A 12,673-nucleotide genomic window follows, 5' to 3' on the forward strand; every position below is an offset into this window, starting at 1 on the left:
AACCCAATATAGATTAACGGTCGATAATATAGTCAACTATAGTGCATTAAACGACACTTCCTCACACCCAAAACAAACGACCAGCACTCAGCTCAAATATCTAAGATTGGATGGCGGGGGAGAATATTTCTCCAATGAGTTCAGTGATTTCTTGAGAAAGCAATGAATCAAGAGGCAATTCACGCAAGTATACTCTGCAATAGAATGGTATTGTGTAGAAAAGAAAAATAGGCACATTGCAAAAGTTTCTCATGCCTTAACGTCTGAATAGAATATTTCAAATTATTTTTAGGTTGAAGCAGCAGGCAAACTCTTGTTTACATTATGAACATGACCTCCCACTATAGCTATTCATGGCATGATGCCTGAACAAAAGTTTATAGGTATAAGACCAAATGTGTCTCAATTGAAAGTGTTTGGATATATTATATATGTGCATATTCTCAATGAAGTGAAAACCAAGTTGGATCCATATATATAGAAATGCATTCTCGTTGCTTATGCAAGCAGAAAGGTTATAGATGTTATAACCCTACCACCACTGGTCGAGTAAGCAAAGAAGTTATCTTTAATGAGATGAGTAGCTAGCATGCACAATGAAGGCAATTGAGGATACATATGTAAGAAGTCATGATGAAGTCCCACATGTAGAGCAGCAATCATAGGTGCTGAATAGACCTAGAAAGTCCTCTAGTAGTGGATCCAGTGTTAGTCCATGGTCAGTCAGGTTGAGGAAAAATGCAACAAATGTAGATGCATCGTCCCATGGAACTACAAGTGTTGGTACACATGTATTATGCAAAGGAAAGGAAAAGGTAGATCAATTGTTTGTGCCTGATCTGTCATCACAGCAGTGCCTTGATGAGTATCTTGGCATTCGCTTAGAGGTTACTCATGATGCATGGAGAACCAAGGAAGTATTGAGGACACCCGAAAGTGATCCAGGTGTACGTAGGTCTGCTCAAGTAGATACAGGAGTAGACATGTTAAGAGGTTGAGATATGATGATATCTGACCCGGGTTAGATACACAGGTTAAATACCCTATTGAGAGGTTAAGATACATGGTCCATCACTGTGGTTACATGGTTAAAGTAACATATAGGAGATAGGGCCCACTTGTTTTAAGTAAACACTTAAAACAAGTTAAGTTGAGATATGATGATATCTGACCCGGGTTAGATACACAGGTTAAATACCCTATTGAGAGGTTAAGATACATGGTCCATCACTGTGGTTACATGGTTAAAGTAACATATAGGAGATAGGGCCCACTTGTTTTAAGTAAACACTTGAAAATAAAAAATGAGACGACGCCATGGATAACGAGATGGCGGCATTGAATACAAATACAACATGGACCTTTGCCTAAGGATAATAAGTCAATTGGATGTAAGTGGGCATACAAGGTCAAGCATAACTCAAAGGGATCTGTAAACATGAATAAGACAAGACTAGTTGCCAAGGGTTATACTAGACATATGCTATTTACTACGAGTAGACATTAAGCCTGATTGCAAGAATGGCAATTGCTATGGTTGAGCAAAGGGTTGGTCTTTAAATCAGATGGATATAAAGAATGTATTCTTGCATGGTGATTTGCAAGAAGAAGTTTACATGATGTAGTCACCAGTTATGAGAGCGATGTACATCGAGATTTTGTGTGCAAGTTATATAAAGCCTTGTATGGCTTGAAGCACGCACCCAGAGCATGGTCAAAAAAGATCAAAAAGTATCTTGTTTACTATTGGATTTTAGATATCCGATTTAGATTTTTCACTTCATGTGAAAAAGACAGATAGAGGGACCATGTTGTTAGTCATTTTTGTGGATGACTTAATTATCACTGGTGATAGTAATGCTAACATACATGATGTCAAGATGCTTTTGAAGTAGAAGTTTGAGATGATAAATTTGGGTGAGGTACAGTATTTTCTTGGTGGGGTGAGATCACCCTTATGGCATTTTGTTGTTAGAGAGGAAGCATGATTTATTGGGCCAAATATGGTATGGCAGGTTGTAACCCTATCTGAGTGCCATTGGAGAGCAGAACATGAAGCTTTCTGTCGATATAGGTGAGCTTTTGGAGGACCCCACTATGTAAAGGTGTATAGTGGGAAGTTTTTTCTACATGACCATTACTAGGCCAGATTTAAGCTATGATGTTTGACGTGTGAGTCAGTTTATGTAGGCCCCTAGAAAGCCACACTTGGATGTGACGACGGAATCTCATATACATAAACTCCATTCTTGATTATAAACTTTTCTATGAGACTGGCAAACAAATTCAGCTACATGGGTATATAGATGATGTTGATTGGGCTAGTAGTATCTTAGACAAGAGATCTACCAGTGGATTTATATTTTCTAAGAAATTTAAAAAAAGGGCCAAGATCAATTTGCTCATGTCAGGCTAGAACCAATTCACATCGAGTTTGACTAATGTGGCAACGTGGAACCGTAGGATCTCTCTCTCTCTCTCTCTCTCTCTCTCTCTCTCTCTCTCTCTCTCTCTCTCTCTCTCTCTCTCTCTCTCTCTCTCTATACATAGAGGATTGGGGCCTTGGTAGCCCTAAACAAACCAGCTAGCACTGCTTAACTCTCTAAGTGTTTGAGAGAAGCTATGGTGGAGTGTTAGTTTATTGAGCAAGGAGGTGCACGCCTCTCCCTCTATTGTGTCTCTATGTGTGGGGATGGAGCGAGAGGAGGCAAGAGGAGGCTAGGGTGGGCAGAGGATCAGGAGAAGTTAGACCGCTATCCCAATATAGAATGGGGCTAGGGTTGGAGAGAAACTTTTGACAAGTAAGGTCCAATATTCACTTTGAGTTGTACTAAGGTACCTTAGTGACCAGTACAACCCAAAATACAACACAGTTGAAATCTACTGATTTTTTATTGTATATGAAGTTACCAAAGGTGTAATTTACAAATTCTTCAATTTCAATAGGTGATCATACAATTGCAAAAGGTGGCGACACCATCAATTTTTATTAAATATGTCAATGGCGATAGTATGAAAATAGATTTTTTTATTTTATATATGCTAAAAGAGGTGTTGTGTGGTGGGTAGGGTCACATGGCCAATATAGAATGGGGAGGAACTTTTGAAAGGTGAGGTAAATATATATTTCAATTTGAGTTGTACCTTATAAGATGATTCAATACATGTACTTTGGGAAAGTTTTTACATATAGGGTATAAAAAACAGGTGATTGGTATTATTTTAAGGTTCTTCAACTTCAAACATGGTGATATATAACATCAATGAGAATCGATTTTAACCGATCGATTAAAAAGAGAAGACCGATGAATGTTGTTGGCCTATGCAGGTTTCGAACCTGCGACCTTCGCGTTATTAGCACGACGCTCTAACCAACTGAGCTAATAGGCCAGGAATTATTCTCATGAGAGATAAGCTTATACTTGTCTGCATTTCCACGAATTAAAACTTTCAGCCTATGGATACAATTCCTGCTTGGTATGCAGACAGACATAGGAGGTTCTGCTTTCATAGAAAACCCATGAAAGTTACATGCCATAATAATAACCCTTGGTCTCTTTGTGTGAGCATAGAAAAATTCTTGCAAACGATCATCATCGTTTTTTACCAATGGAAAGACCGCCAGCAAGCATTTGTAATGGCAGCTTTATCAACGTGGGCTTCATTGACCTACTTGTTTAACACGGACATCTACATCAACCAAATCCTTGAATTTCTTGTACTTAAATACAATCATCTGAGTGAGTGAGGTCAGACTTCCTAGTCCATGGTTGCTCCCAAATTGTTGATTGAGAGGAGACAAGTTTTCTCCCAAATATTTATATATATGTGTATGGTGCATTTGTTGCAAGGTTGATTGGTGAATGGAAGTTGGTGAGAAAAGGTAGAGATCTCATTCACATGGGCTAGTTGCATGGAATGTGCTAGACACATGGAGTATGTAAAATCTCAAGGAGATGCGTGTGTGTAATTAATGCTCGTTAGGCTATGAATTGATATACTCTACTACTCTATATATAGGCAACTATCTTAATGGTTTGGATCTATCTTTGATTCATTATCTTATCATTTTGTTAATCCTTAATCATAGTAATTTGCTTTGATCCTCCCTAGCTACATAGATTTTCCAAGTAAGACCCCACAAAACAACACAAATATCACATATGTTTGCATCAAACATATGTGATATTTGCTTTGATCCTCCATAGCTACATAGATTTTCCAAGTAAGACCCCTCGAAACAACACAAATATCACATATGTTGCATCAAAGCAAACATATGTTTGCTTTGATCCTCCCTAGCTACATAGATTTTCCAAGTAAAAGACCCCACGAAACAACGCAAATATCACATATGTTTGCATCAAACAAAAGCTCAAAACTACGTTGCTTTTTGCAAAGTACATGATAGTTTCAAGTAACTTAGTTTTTCAAGGGTATAAACATGAAAATTTCTCACCAATTCTTGAAGAAACATGTATTGCTTCACGACCCATTAAGTCATTCACAATGTTTAATTGTAGACAGCATGACCACCTAAATTGGTTTGTTCATGTGTGTTGTGGATACCTAGTTCGGATGTAGCTACTTTTTTCCCAATTGAGCTAATTTCATTTCTTCAGTTCTTCTTAACCATACACCTCAATTGCATACTCTATTTGACTCCTTTCTAATTTCACTAATAGTATATATTCACCGATTTGAGAACACTTGAGCCTTGCATGATACAAAGAAGAAGAGAAAGAATGCAAGGGTCAGCTTGCAACTCTAGCCACTCTTAGTAGAGAAACCCTCTCTTGTGGAGAGCTAGGGTCCTCAACCTTGACTTCCTCGTTGTCACTATAGGGAAGCTTTGCAAATGGGTGGGAAGCAAGGAGACAAAGAGCTATGGAAAGCTCAAACTCTACCTCTATGCCTTGATGAGTGAGAGAATAGGGGAGAAGGGGAGAGAAAGAGAGAGGGAGAATAGAAATAGCATCAACACACCATCACTCACCTACACAATCCTCAAGCTAGCATGCAACAAAGAAAAGAGAGCATACAAGTAAGCATCAATCACAAGAGCAAGAAACTCAAACTCAATTGTGAGAATGGGATTATGTGTCTTCTCATTAGTCAAAATGTCTTATATACAAGATTCATATTTACAATGCCCAACCGCCCAAGTAAAAGCTAGTCTAGGCTAATTTCCTAGTCTAAGCATATACTATCAACATTACACAAGTTCTAAGTTCAGTTTTGTATATCTTCTAGAATTACACCTCATAGTATCCTTATGCCCGGAGTATTTCTTTACCATTTGTCACATTCATTATGAAAACTTTGGTATTACTGGGGACTAGTGGGCTTGGACACCTGCTCTGTGGGTCTTATTCTACAAGTTTAGGAATGTTAGCAAAGGTAGCAGTTCACGAGTCCCAGTCAATTTGCACCAATTGTGCCCAATCCATCCTCGTCCAAGAAACACTTCTTCATGCATGGTACCTGCAGACATGACATAAAACTTCCCTTCTAAGGGGTTATTCCCAATATGAAAAATGGCAATGAATGTTCTTATGTATATTTTTAGTAACAAGTTCATGCCTTCCACCCATACTTTTGTGGAGCTTAATGATAGTTGCTATAGTGCACCAAGTCTCATGGGACATTAAGTTATGGCTAGCTCCCATGTCCGCAAGCACTAGCTTATATTCTAGACTAGTTTTTGTTGTCATGCCCAACCGAGAAACTAGTAAGCTTTACCTCCCAATCTTCCTCTTCTAGGTCAATGACTTGGGCCATATTAATGGAGATGTGGGGTAGTTGCATAGCTTGTCTTGCCTAGCCTCTTTAGCCTCTCATTGGGGGCGGCCTCTTGTTTCATCAACCTTTTTTATTTTAAGAATTTACAGGGACCGTAGTAGCATCTAAGTTTGCTACCATTGAAGAATCCTTTCATCTCCACACCGTCAAGTGTTTCAATGCATGTGGATCCTTGATGGGTGAGTTCGCACACTAGGAATGGTCCCATTCCTTTGTACTTTAGCTTGCACTTTTGGTTCTTGGTGTTATATATGAGAGCATATCCTCGACTTCTATGTCTTTATCATTGAGCTTCTCAATAAACCATTCCTTACACTATAGCTTTTTGATGATCATTCAATAGACTCGCTTCTCCTAAGCATTTAAGCTGTTTCTTTTTAACCTTTCCTTGAGGACAATTGTTAAGCTTGGTACAAAGAATTCCATGAGAATGATGGCATTTATACGGCATTTATTTTCATAGAGGTGGTATGGATGGCCACCTTGTAAGCAGTTCTATATGACAATAAATTAGGGGTGGTATGAATGGCCACCTTCTATAAGTAGTTATGTATGCCAATAGAGTAGTTGGTAACTTCTATTCTTAGTCATTTCGTGAAGCTTCAATTGTCTTCGTCAAGGTAGCACCTATAATCTTATTGGTGCTTTTAGTTTGGCCAATATTAGGGTGAGGATTTTGGTGTACTACCATGAATTTGCATATTAGTAGAAACTTGATCCCATCATTGATGAAGTGAGTCCTACTGTCGCTTAGTTCAAGTGGGCACCCAAATCTAGTGGTTATATTATTCTCATAAAGTAATTTTGATGTAACTCTGGCATCAGCCTTTGTGGTAGCACCGACCTCAACCCATTTGGTACAATAGTCCGTTAGGTGGCAATGATAAAACGTGCTTGAGTTCCTTGACCGATTAGACTAATGGATCAAAGTCAATATCCCATTTCTCAAATGGTTGTAGGGGCATTTTGTCACGATTGTGAACCCGCTGATATTCATCGTAGCTTTTACAAAGTTTTCTACATCTCCAAACAAGGTAGGCCACCACATGCTTGCTAGTAGGACTTTCTTTACAGTGGTGCCTATTGAGAAATGTCCACCCACCATGCTAGATTGGGCTTGCTCTCATGAACATCAACATATTTCAATTCCTAAAGACATCACCTCATGATTCCTTCTTGGCCTAGATTGTACACGTGCCCCAGAATCAACTAGTAATAGGGGGCTGCCTTTTTGATAAAGCATTTTTCTCTACCTCAGTTAAGGGGTCTCTCTTGGGAAAGACCATTAGTATCCAAATAACGGATGCTCTCTTCGGCCCATTCTAGAATAATGCAGAGTTTGAATAGTGGGGCATCAAATAGTTCATTGTCCACTCCGACTGGTGGTTCTCCACCATTAGGGATACGTAACAAGCATGCACATGTTGTGAGCCCTTCTACATGGTCATAGAGAAATCAAACTCTAGCAAGATCAGAAGCCATTGGGTTAGGGACCAAGTAAAGAAGCACTTAATGGTTTACAAAAAACGTAGATTTGGTTGCCAAAAGGTAATGGAGGTACTTCTTTACTACGTAGACCATGGAAAGCCCTTCTCTTTATGTGGTGTTGTAGTTCTTTTTAGCATTGTGGCTGGTGAAGCTAACAAGGAAATCCATGTTATGCTCTCTTGGTTGCAAAAATGCAACCAATTGCAAAGGCTGAAACGTCAATGTGCATGTGAAAGGTAATATCCTAATTGAGAGATCTTAGGATCAATGCACTTACTAAGGCTTTCTTGAGAGTGTCATAGGCTTTTTAACACTCATATATCCTTTCAAAGATGATAACTAGTCTATACAAGAGTCTAGCTATGTCAGTGCATAAGATTATGAATCCTCTATAGTAACCGACATGTCCCATGAATCATTAGCCACCCTTGAAGTTTGTGGGTGGTGGAAGCACAAGAACCAACTTCACCTTGCTATCATCCATCGATATTCTATGTTTGGAAACGATGTGGCCGAGTATTACCCCATGTCTCACCCCAAAATTGGCATTGAAGTGAGTTAAGGAAGATCCAATATAATCTACATTTCTCGAGTACCTTACTCAGGCACCAAAGATGTTCTTTCGATTTGGAGTTGATGCAAAGGTCATCCATGAAAACCTTAAGGAACTCTCAAAGATATAATCTGCATTTCTCAAGTACTTTCCTCGGGCACCAAAGATGTTCTTTCGATTTGGAGTTGATGCAAAGGTCATCCATGCAAACCTTAAGGAACTCTCAAAGGTATTCCTTGTATGCCATGCACATGAGCCTTTGAAAAGTGTGTGGGGCATTGGATAGGCCAAAAGGCATAACATAGTATGCGTAAGTGCCCCATTCTGTGGAAAATGTTGTCTTATGTTGGTTATTTGGGTTGATATCCACTTGGTTATATATAACCCAAAAACCTATCAAGAAAGATATATCCACTTGGTTATATATAACCCAAAAAACTATCAAGAAAGTTATATGTCTCCTTGCCCGCTGCTTCTAGCAAATGCTCAAATCAATGGCAAAAAGGTAGTGATCTTTTATCATGGCAACATTAATCTTTTTGTGGTTAACATAAACCTAGATCTTTAATTTTTTTTTAGCATAATGAACTATTGTGGATAGCCAATCTGTATGCTCTATCTCATAGATGAATCCAGCTCTGATGAGTCTGTCAATTTTGTCCTCTTGGATTCATCTAATAGACCACCTCCAGAGGTACACCCTTCATGTCAGTGTATTTCCAAGCGAAGCAATCTTGGAACTCTGTGAGTAGTAGGTCAACTAGGTCCTTTTCTTCCTCTAGAGCTAGGTCTTTTTCAATGTAAATTGACTTTGGATCCTCATTGGGTTCTACTAGGTTGACCTCCTTAATTTCAATCAATATGTCACACATAAGACGTTCCAAGATTTCCATCAAGGGCCCTATTTTCCTTTTCAAAATGTACGACGAAGTGGTCACCCACATTAGACATTTTGAAGTGCTCACAACCTGCCTAAGATCCTCCGCACAATCGCTCTGCTCTTAGCTACTTTTTCAACCTCTGCTCAGAAACCTTCCTAAGATCCTCTATACTTAGCTAGATTTTAAGCCTCTACTAAGGATTTGTTTCAACAAGAGAGTTTTTTAGATTCTCCCAAGCGAGAGGGTTCGTCTCTCTTTGTGGACATTTACCTGATTGGAATCTCAGACATATTTGAGCTCTTTACATGGGAGTCTATGGCCTCGACATATCGAAGCCAATGGTCTTTGTTTCCTCCCTAGAAAAGATATAAATCCTCTCTTTTTAAGTGTTTTGGGCCCCAAGCTACCACCTTCTGGTTGTGGATATATCACCTTCAAATTCGAGCATACGTTACATTGTTACAACACTCAATATATAGGTCAAAGCCATTTCCTCGCCATCTGTTTGCGGCATATCTCATGCCTATGAGATTGCATTATGCTATATAGGCTGCGTAGACACAGTCACCATCTTATACGTAGTGACTTAGGATTTGAGTAGGGGGACTCGCATCATCTAGGAGTTCTAGGTAGATAGTGCTTCCCCTAGTCTCTCTTCCTCCCCTTTAGGTATTTCTATCAAGGTTAATTGGTTCTTGGGGGTTATCAGGGGAATGGGTGGTTGTTCTAGCAATGCTAGAGGTGGTAGAGGTAACTTTAAAACCCTTAGTACTCCTCTTTGAGGCACATACTACCCTAGGTGAGGTGTGTTGGCAAGGATGGGCCTTGTCAGTGGTGTAAGAAAAGCTAAGTGATGAATGGGTGGAGCTAGTGTGACTAGTGGTTGCTGCCTCTAAGGTTGATTTTTGTAGCAATGGACAATATCATGGTTTCCTACCCTCATACAGTATGTGCACCAGATTCCTCCTTGTCTTGGTCTTAGGTGGGGACATTCCATGCTTGTGTGGTTAGCACGACATATTGAACACTAGACTAACTCACATCTAGGGTATATATGTGGTTGTCCTATGTCTTTTCTTAAACCAACTTTCCATTTCTCCGTCATTTGTTGGATGAGTGCGATCACTAGTAGGTCTTCTAACTATCGGTGTGGCTTGTGGTGTTCTTTCCCTTTATCATCGACCTTTGAAGTCACTATGCCAAATGATGCTTCAGATGGGGTACTTTTAGAGAGATTTCCTGAAGAAGTTCGCATGAAGTTATCGTCAAAATCTATGGCACTCCAACGACACGGCTCAAAGTTTTTATGCTTTTTAGAGGACAAGGCGTTGTGTAGGGTTGAGTCAAGGATTCCTTCCAAGAATCTTCCATTTAGCTGTTCATCAAAGAATTTGTCAGTGTTAGCACATCTAAGGTGGATGCATCTCACTTTATTAATGTAGTCTGTGATTAATTCTTTCTCCAGTTGCTTGACATGATAAAGTGGGCTCATCGAGTTCCCTGAGTGGAATACCCTTTTGTGAATGCGGTCTTTAGGGTGTCAAAATCAGCCTTTGTTCTAGTTTCAGTGAGTGATCAAAACCACTGTCTTGCCTTCCCTTGTGAGGTTAAAGCACTCACCCTTATTATCAGGTCGACACCACATGTGTAGCACATTTGATCAAACACTTCCAAGTGTGCAATGGGATATCTTGTCCCATTGAACTTTGGCAGTAACTTTACAAGTTACATTGGTTTGATCATATTCTGTTGTCTAGGGTTTCATGCCACCACTACAGCTTGCGGTGGAGTTGCAGCAAGTCTTGTTGCTGCCCCCTCCCTATCTGTTCTGCTATCCTCAAGATATCTTCATGGTTTAGTGTAGTTGGTGGTGGAGGTTGAGGTAATGGCTGGCCAGGGATAGTTAGGATACTAGTAGGTAAGTGGCGGCATGGCACATCTAGGATATTGCACTTGCCCTTGAGGTAACTGAGGGTATTGTAGAGGGTAGCCATGTAAGGCTGGGTTATACTATGGGATGTGGGCTCCTCTTAGTGTTGGACCTATCTCAAAATCTCCTACTCCTTGTTGTAAGGTTCCTATTATATTTTGTAAACCAGCAACTCAGGTTGTTTCTTCGACCCTAATGGCCTAGGTTGTTGTTGCAGCCCTAGTGGACAAATTGAACCTAGAACCCCCTACACTACTTGTACCAAAGGTCTAATGTTGCAAAGCCCGAAGATGTCGTAGGCCTCCTCCTATCTAATGATATGCTCAATGCAACCTCATGGTGTCTCTACAAGGAATAACGGTGAGATTAATGCCTAAAATGAACAAAAACTCAAAATTTTTTGATAGAGCTTTTTAACCGACAAAGATGCACATGATGGCTTGTGCCGGTATTTGATCCTTTGCCACAAGTCGTGCCCTCTAGCATTTACGCATTTACAAACCTAGTCATTTTGTTGCAAGAAATCACCCAATGCTTTGCAAAGGAATTGCTACAAAAATTGCCTTGTCTCAGAGCAAAGATAATTGCATAATTTTAGTAATTATGGTACTTCATACACCATTTGCAAGAGTCTGTTTCCCATCTGTACCAAGCCATAAATGTGGTTTTACCCTACCATTGAGAGCACATAAGACTCATAGCACAGAGTAGAAAATAACTAAAAAATGGGCCATGGCCACCTAAATTCCCTAAATAGATTTTTTCTCTAAGATCCATTAAGGACGTGTTCTCTTAGTGACCATGGACAAGATCTTTCCAACAGAAGCGCAAACCCTTACGCTAAATTCAATCTGAGGTAAACTACTCTACAGTTCATACTATGAAAGGAAAGGAAAATACAGAAACTCGGAAAAGAGAATGATAGTTGGGAGCTGATGTGATCGTTAAGATGGATTAAGAGGGTTTTGCTGATGAGTCAACATCACTAGAAGGTTAGTGTTATTGTTAACTAAATTTCAGGCTGACATGTCAGCTACATCAGACCAGTTTTCTACTTTGTTGATGTGGCAAGCTTTGACTTAAATTATGATGGGGAGTTCATATGGGTGGGATATGAAGTTGCCCCTAATGGTCACCATGAAGTTATCTATAAGATAACCCCCGTTTTGGGGAAGCTCCCAATTGCCAAGAGACAGCCTACTTGGGGTGTATCAAATGGAAGTAAACTGAGCTATCACTTGTCTTCATTATGCCAGACCTGCCAGGTAGGAAACACTTAACGGAACTTGGAATATCATGTCCTCGATTAGAGCTTTTAAGACAGGTCCATGTTATCTTCTGTATAGTGGATCAGATTCACCTTCTCTACTATATAGCATCCAAAAATGGTAGCCATGCTAGTCGTTCTTCCAAGCATCCCTTTGCTATTTGAGAGAGATCGATAACATTTTTTTACATCATTAACCTGCCAACCTTTGCATCACTTGTTTTCTGTGCTCTTGCTTTTTGTCACCATGGCGTAAGATGTATCGACCTCATCGTCTTTAGACGATTGCTGTGTTCAATACACTAGTTTTGAAGAACTTAGGAGAGTTGAGGTTCTTGCATGAAGGTGAAGGAATCCCTCCTGTCGAAATTCATTGGAAGCTGCAAGGTGCAATGGTAGAGATTTTGATGGTGATCCAAGTGATATTGGATGAACTCCAAATGACAACGTAGATATACTGTTCCTCAGTTTATAGGTTTTGCATGCCACAAGAGAATAGCAGATTCAAGAGGGAATGGTTTTTGGGAGGCAGCTCCCATGATGTTATTGAAGAATTGAGATCTAATTTAGGCCAATTAGCCAGCAGGATTAGAAAAATTTCCAGCACTTGATGATGTGGAAAGATATGGCACAGATTACAGTGGGGTATTTATTGTAAATGAGTGGTGGCATTGTGATTTTTTAATTTGATAACCATGACAGCCTATATATTGCCATGACAGTCTATAAATTTCGAGGATGCTCCCAATTGC

At 39.7% G+C, this 12,673-nt stretch overlaps 1 non-coding gene across 1 annotated transcript; it reads right to left on the reverse strand.

The window, feature by feature from the left end:
- Positions 1 to 3,316: 3,316 nt before the first annotated feature.
- On the reverse strand, positions 3,317 to 3,390 carry TRNAI-AAU (transfer RNA isoleucine (anticodon AAU)). The gene has a single exon. It is a non-coding gene; the product is annotated as a tRNA-Ile (tRNA).
- Between the last annotated feature and the right edge of the window lie 9,283 nt (positions 3,391 to 12,673).

Source organism: Cibotium barometz, chromosome 18 (assembly GCF_041138505.1).
Source record: "Cibotium barometz isolate CiBa-2024 chromosome 18, ASM4113850v1, whole genome shotgun sequence".
NCBI classification, from domain to species: Eukaryota; Viridiplantae; Streptophyta; class Polypodiopsida; order Cyatheales; family Cibotiaceae; genus Cibotium; species Cibotium barometz.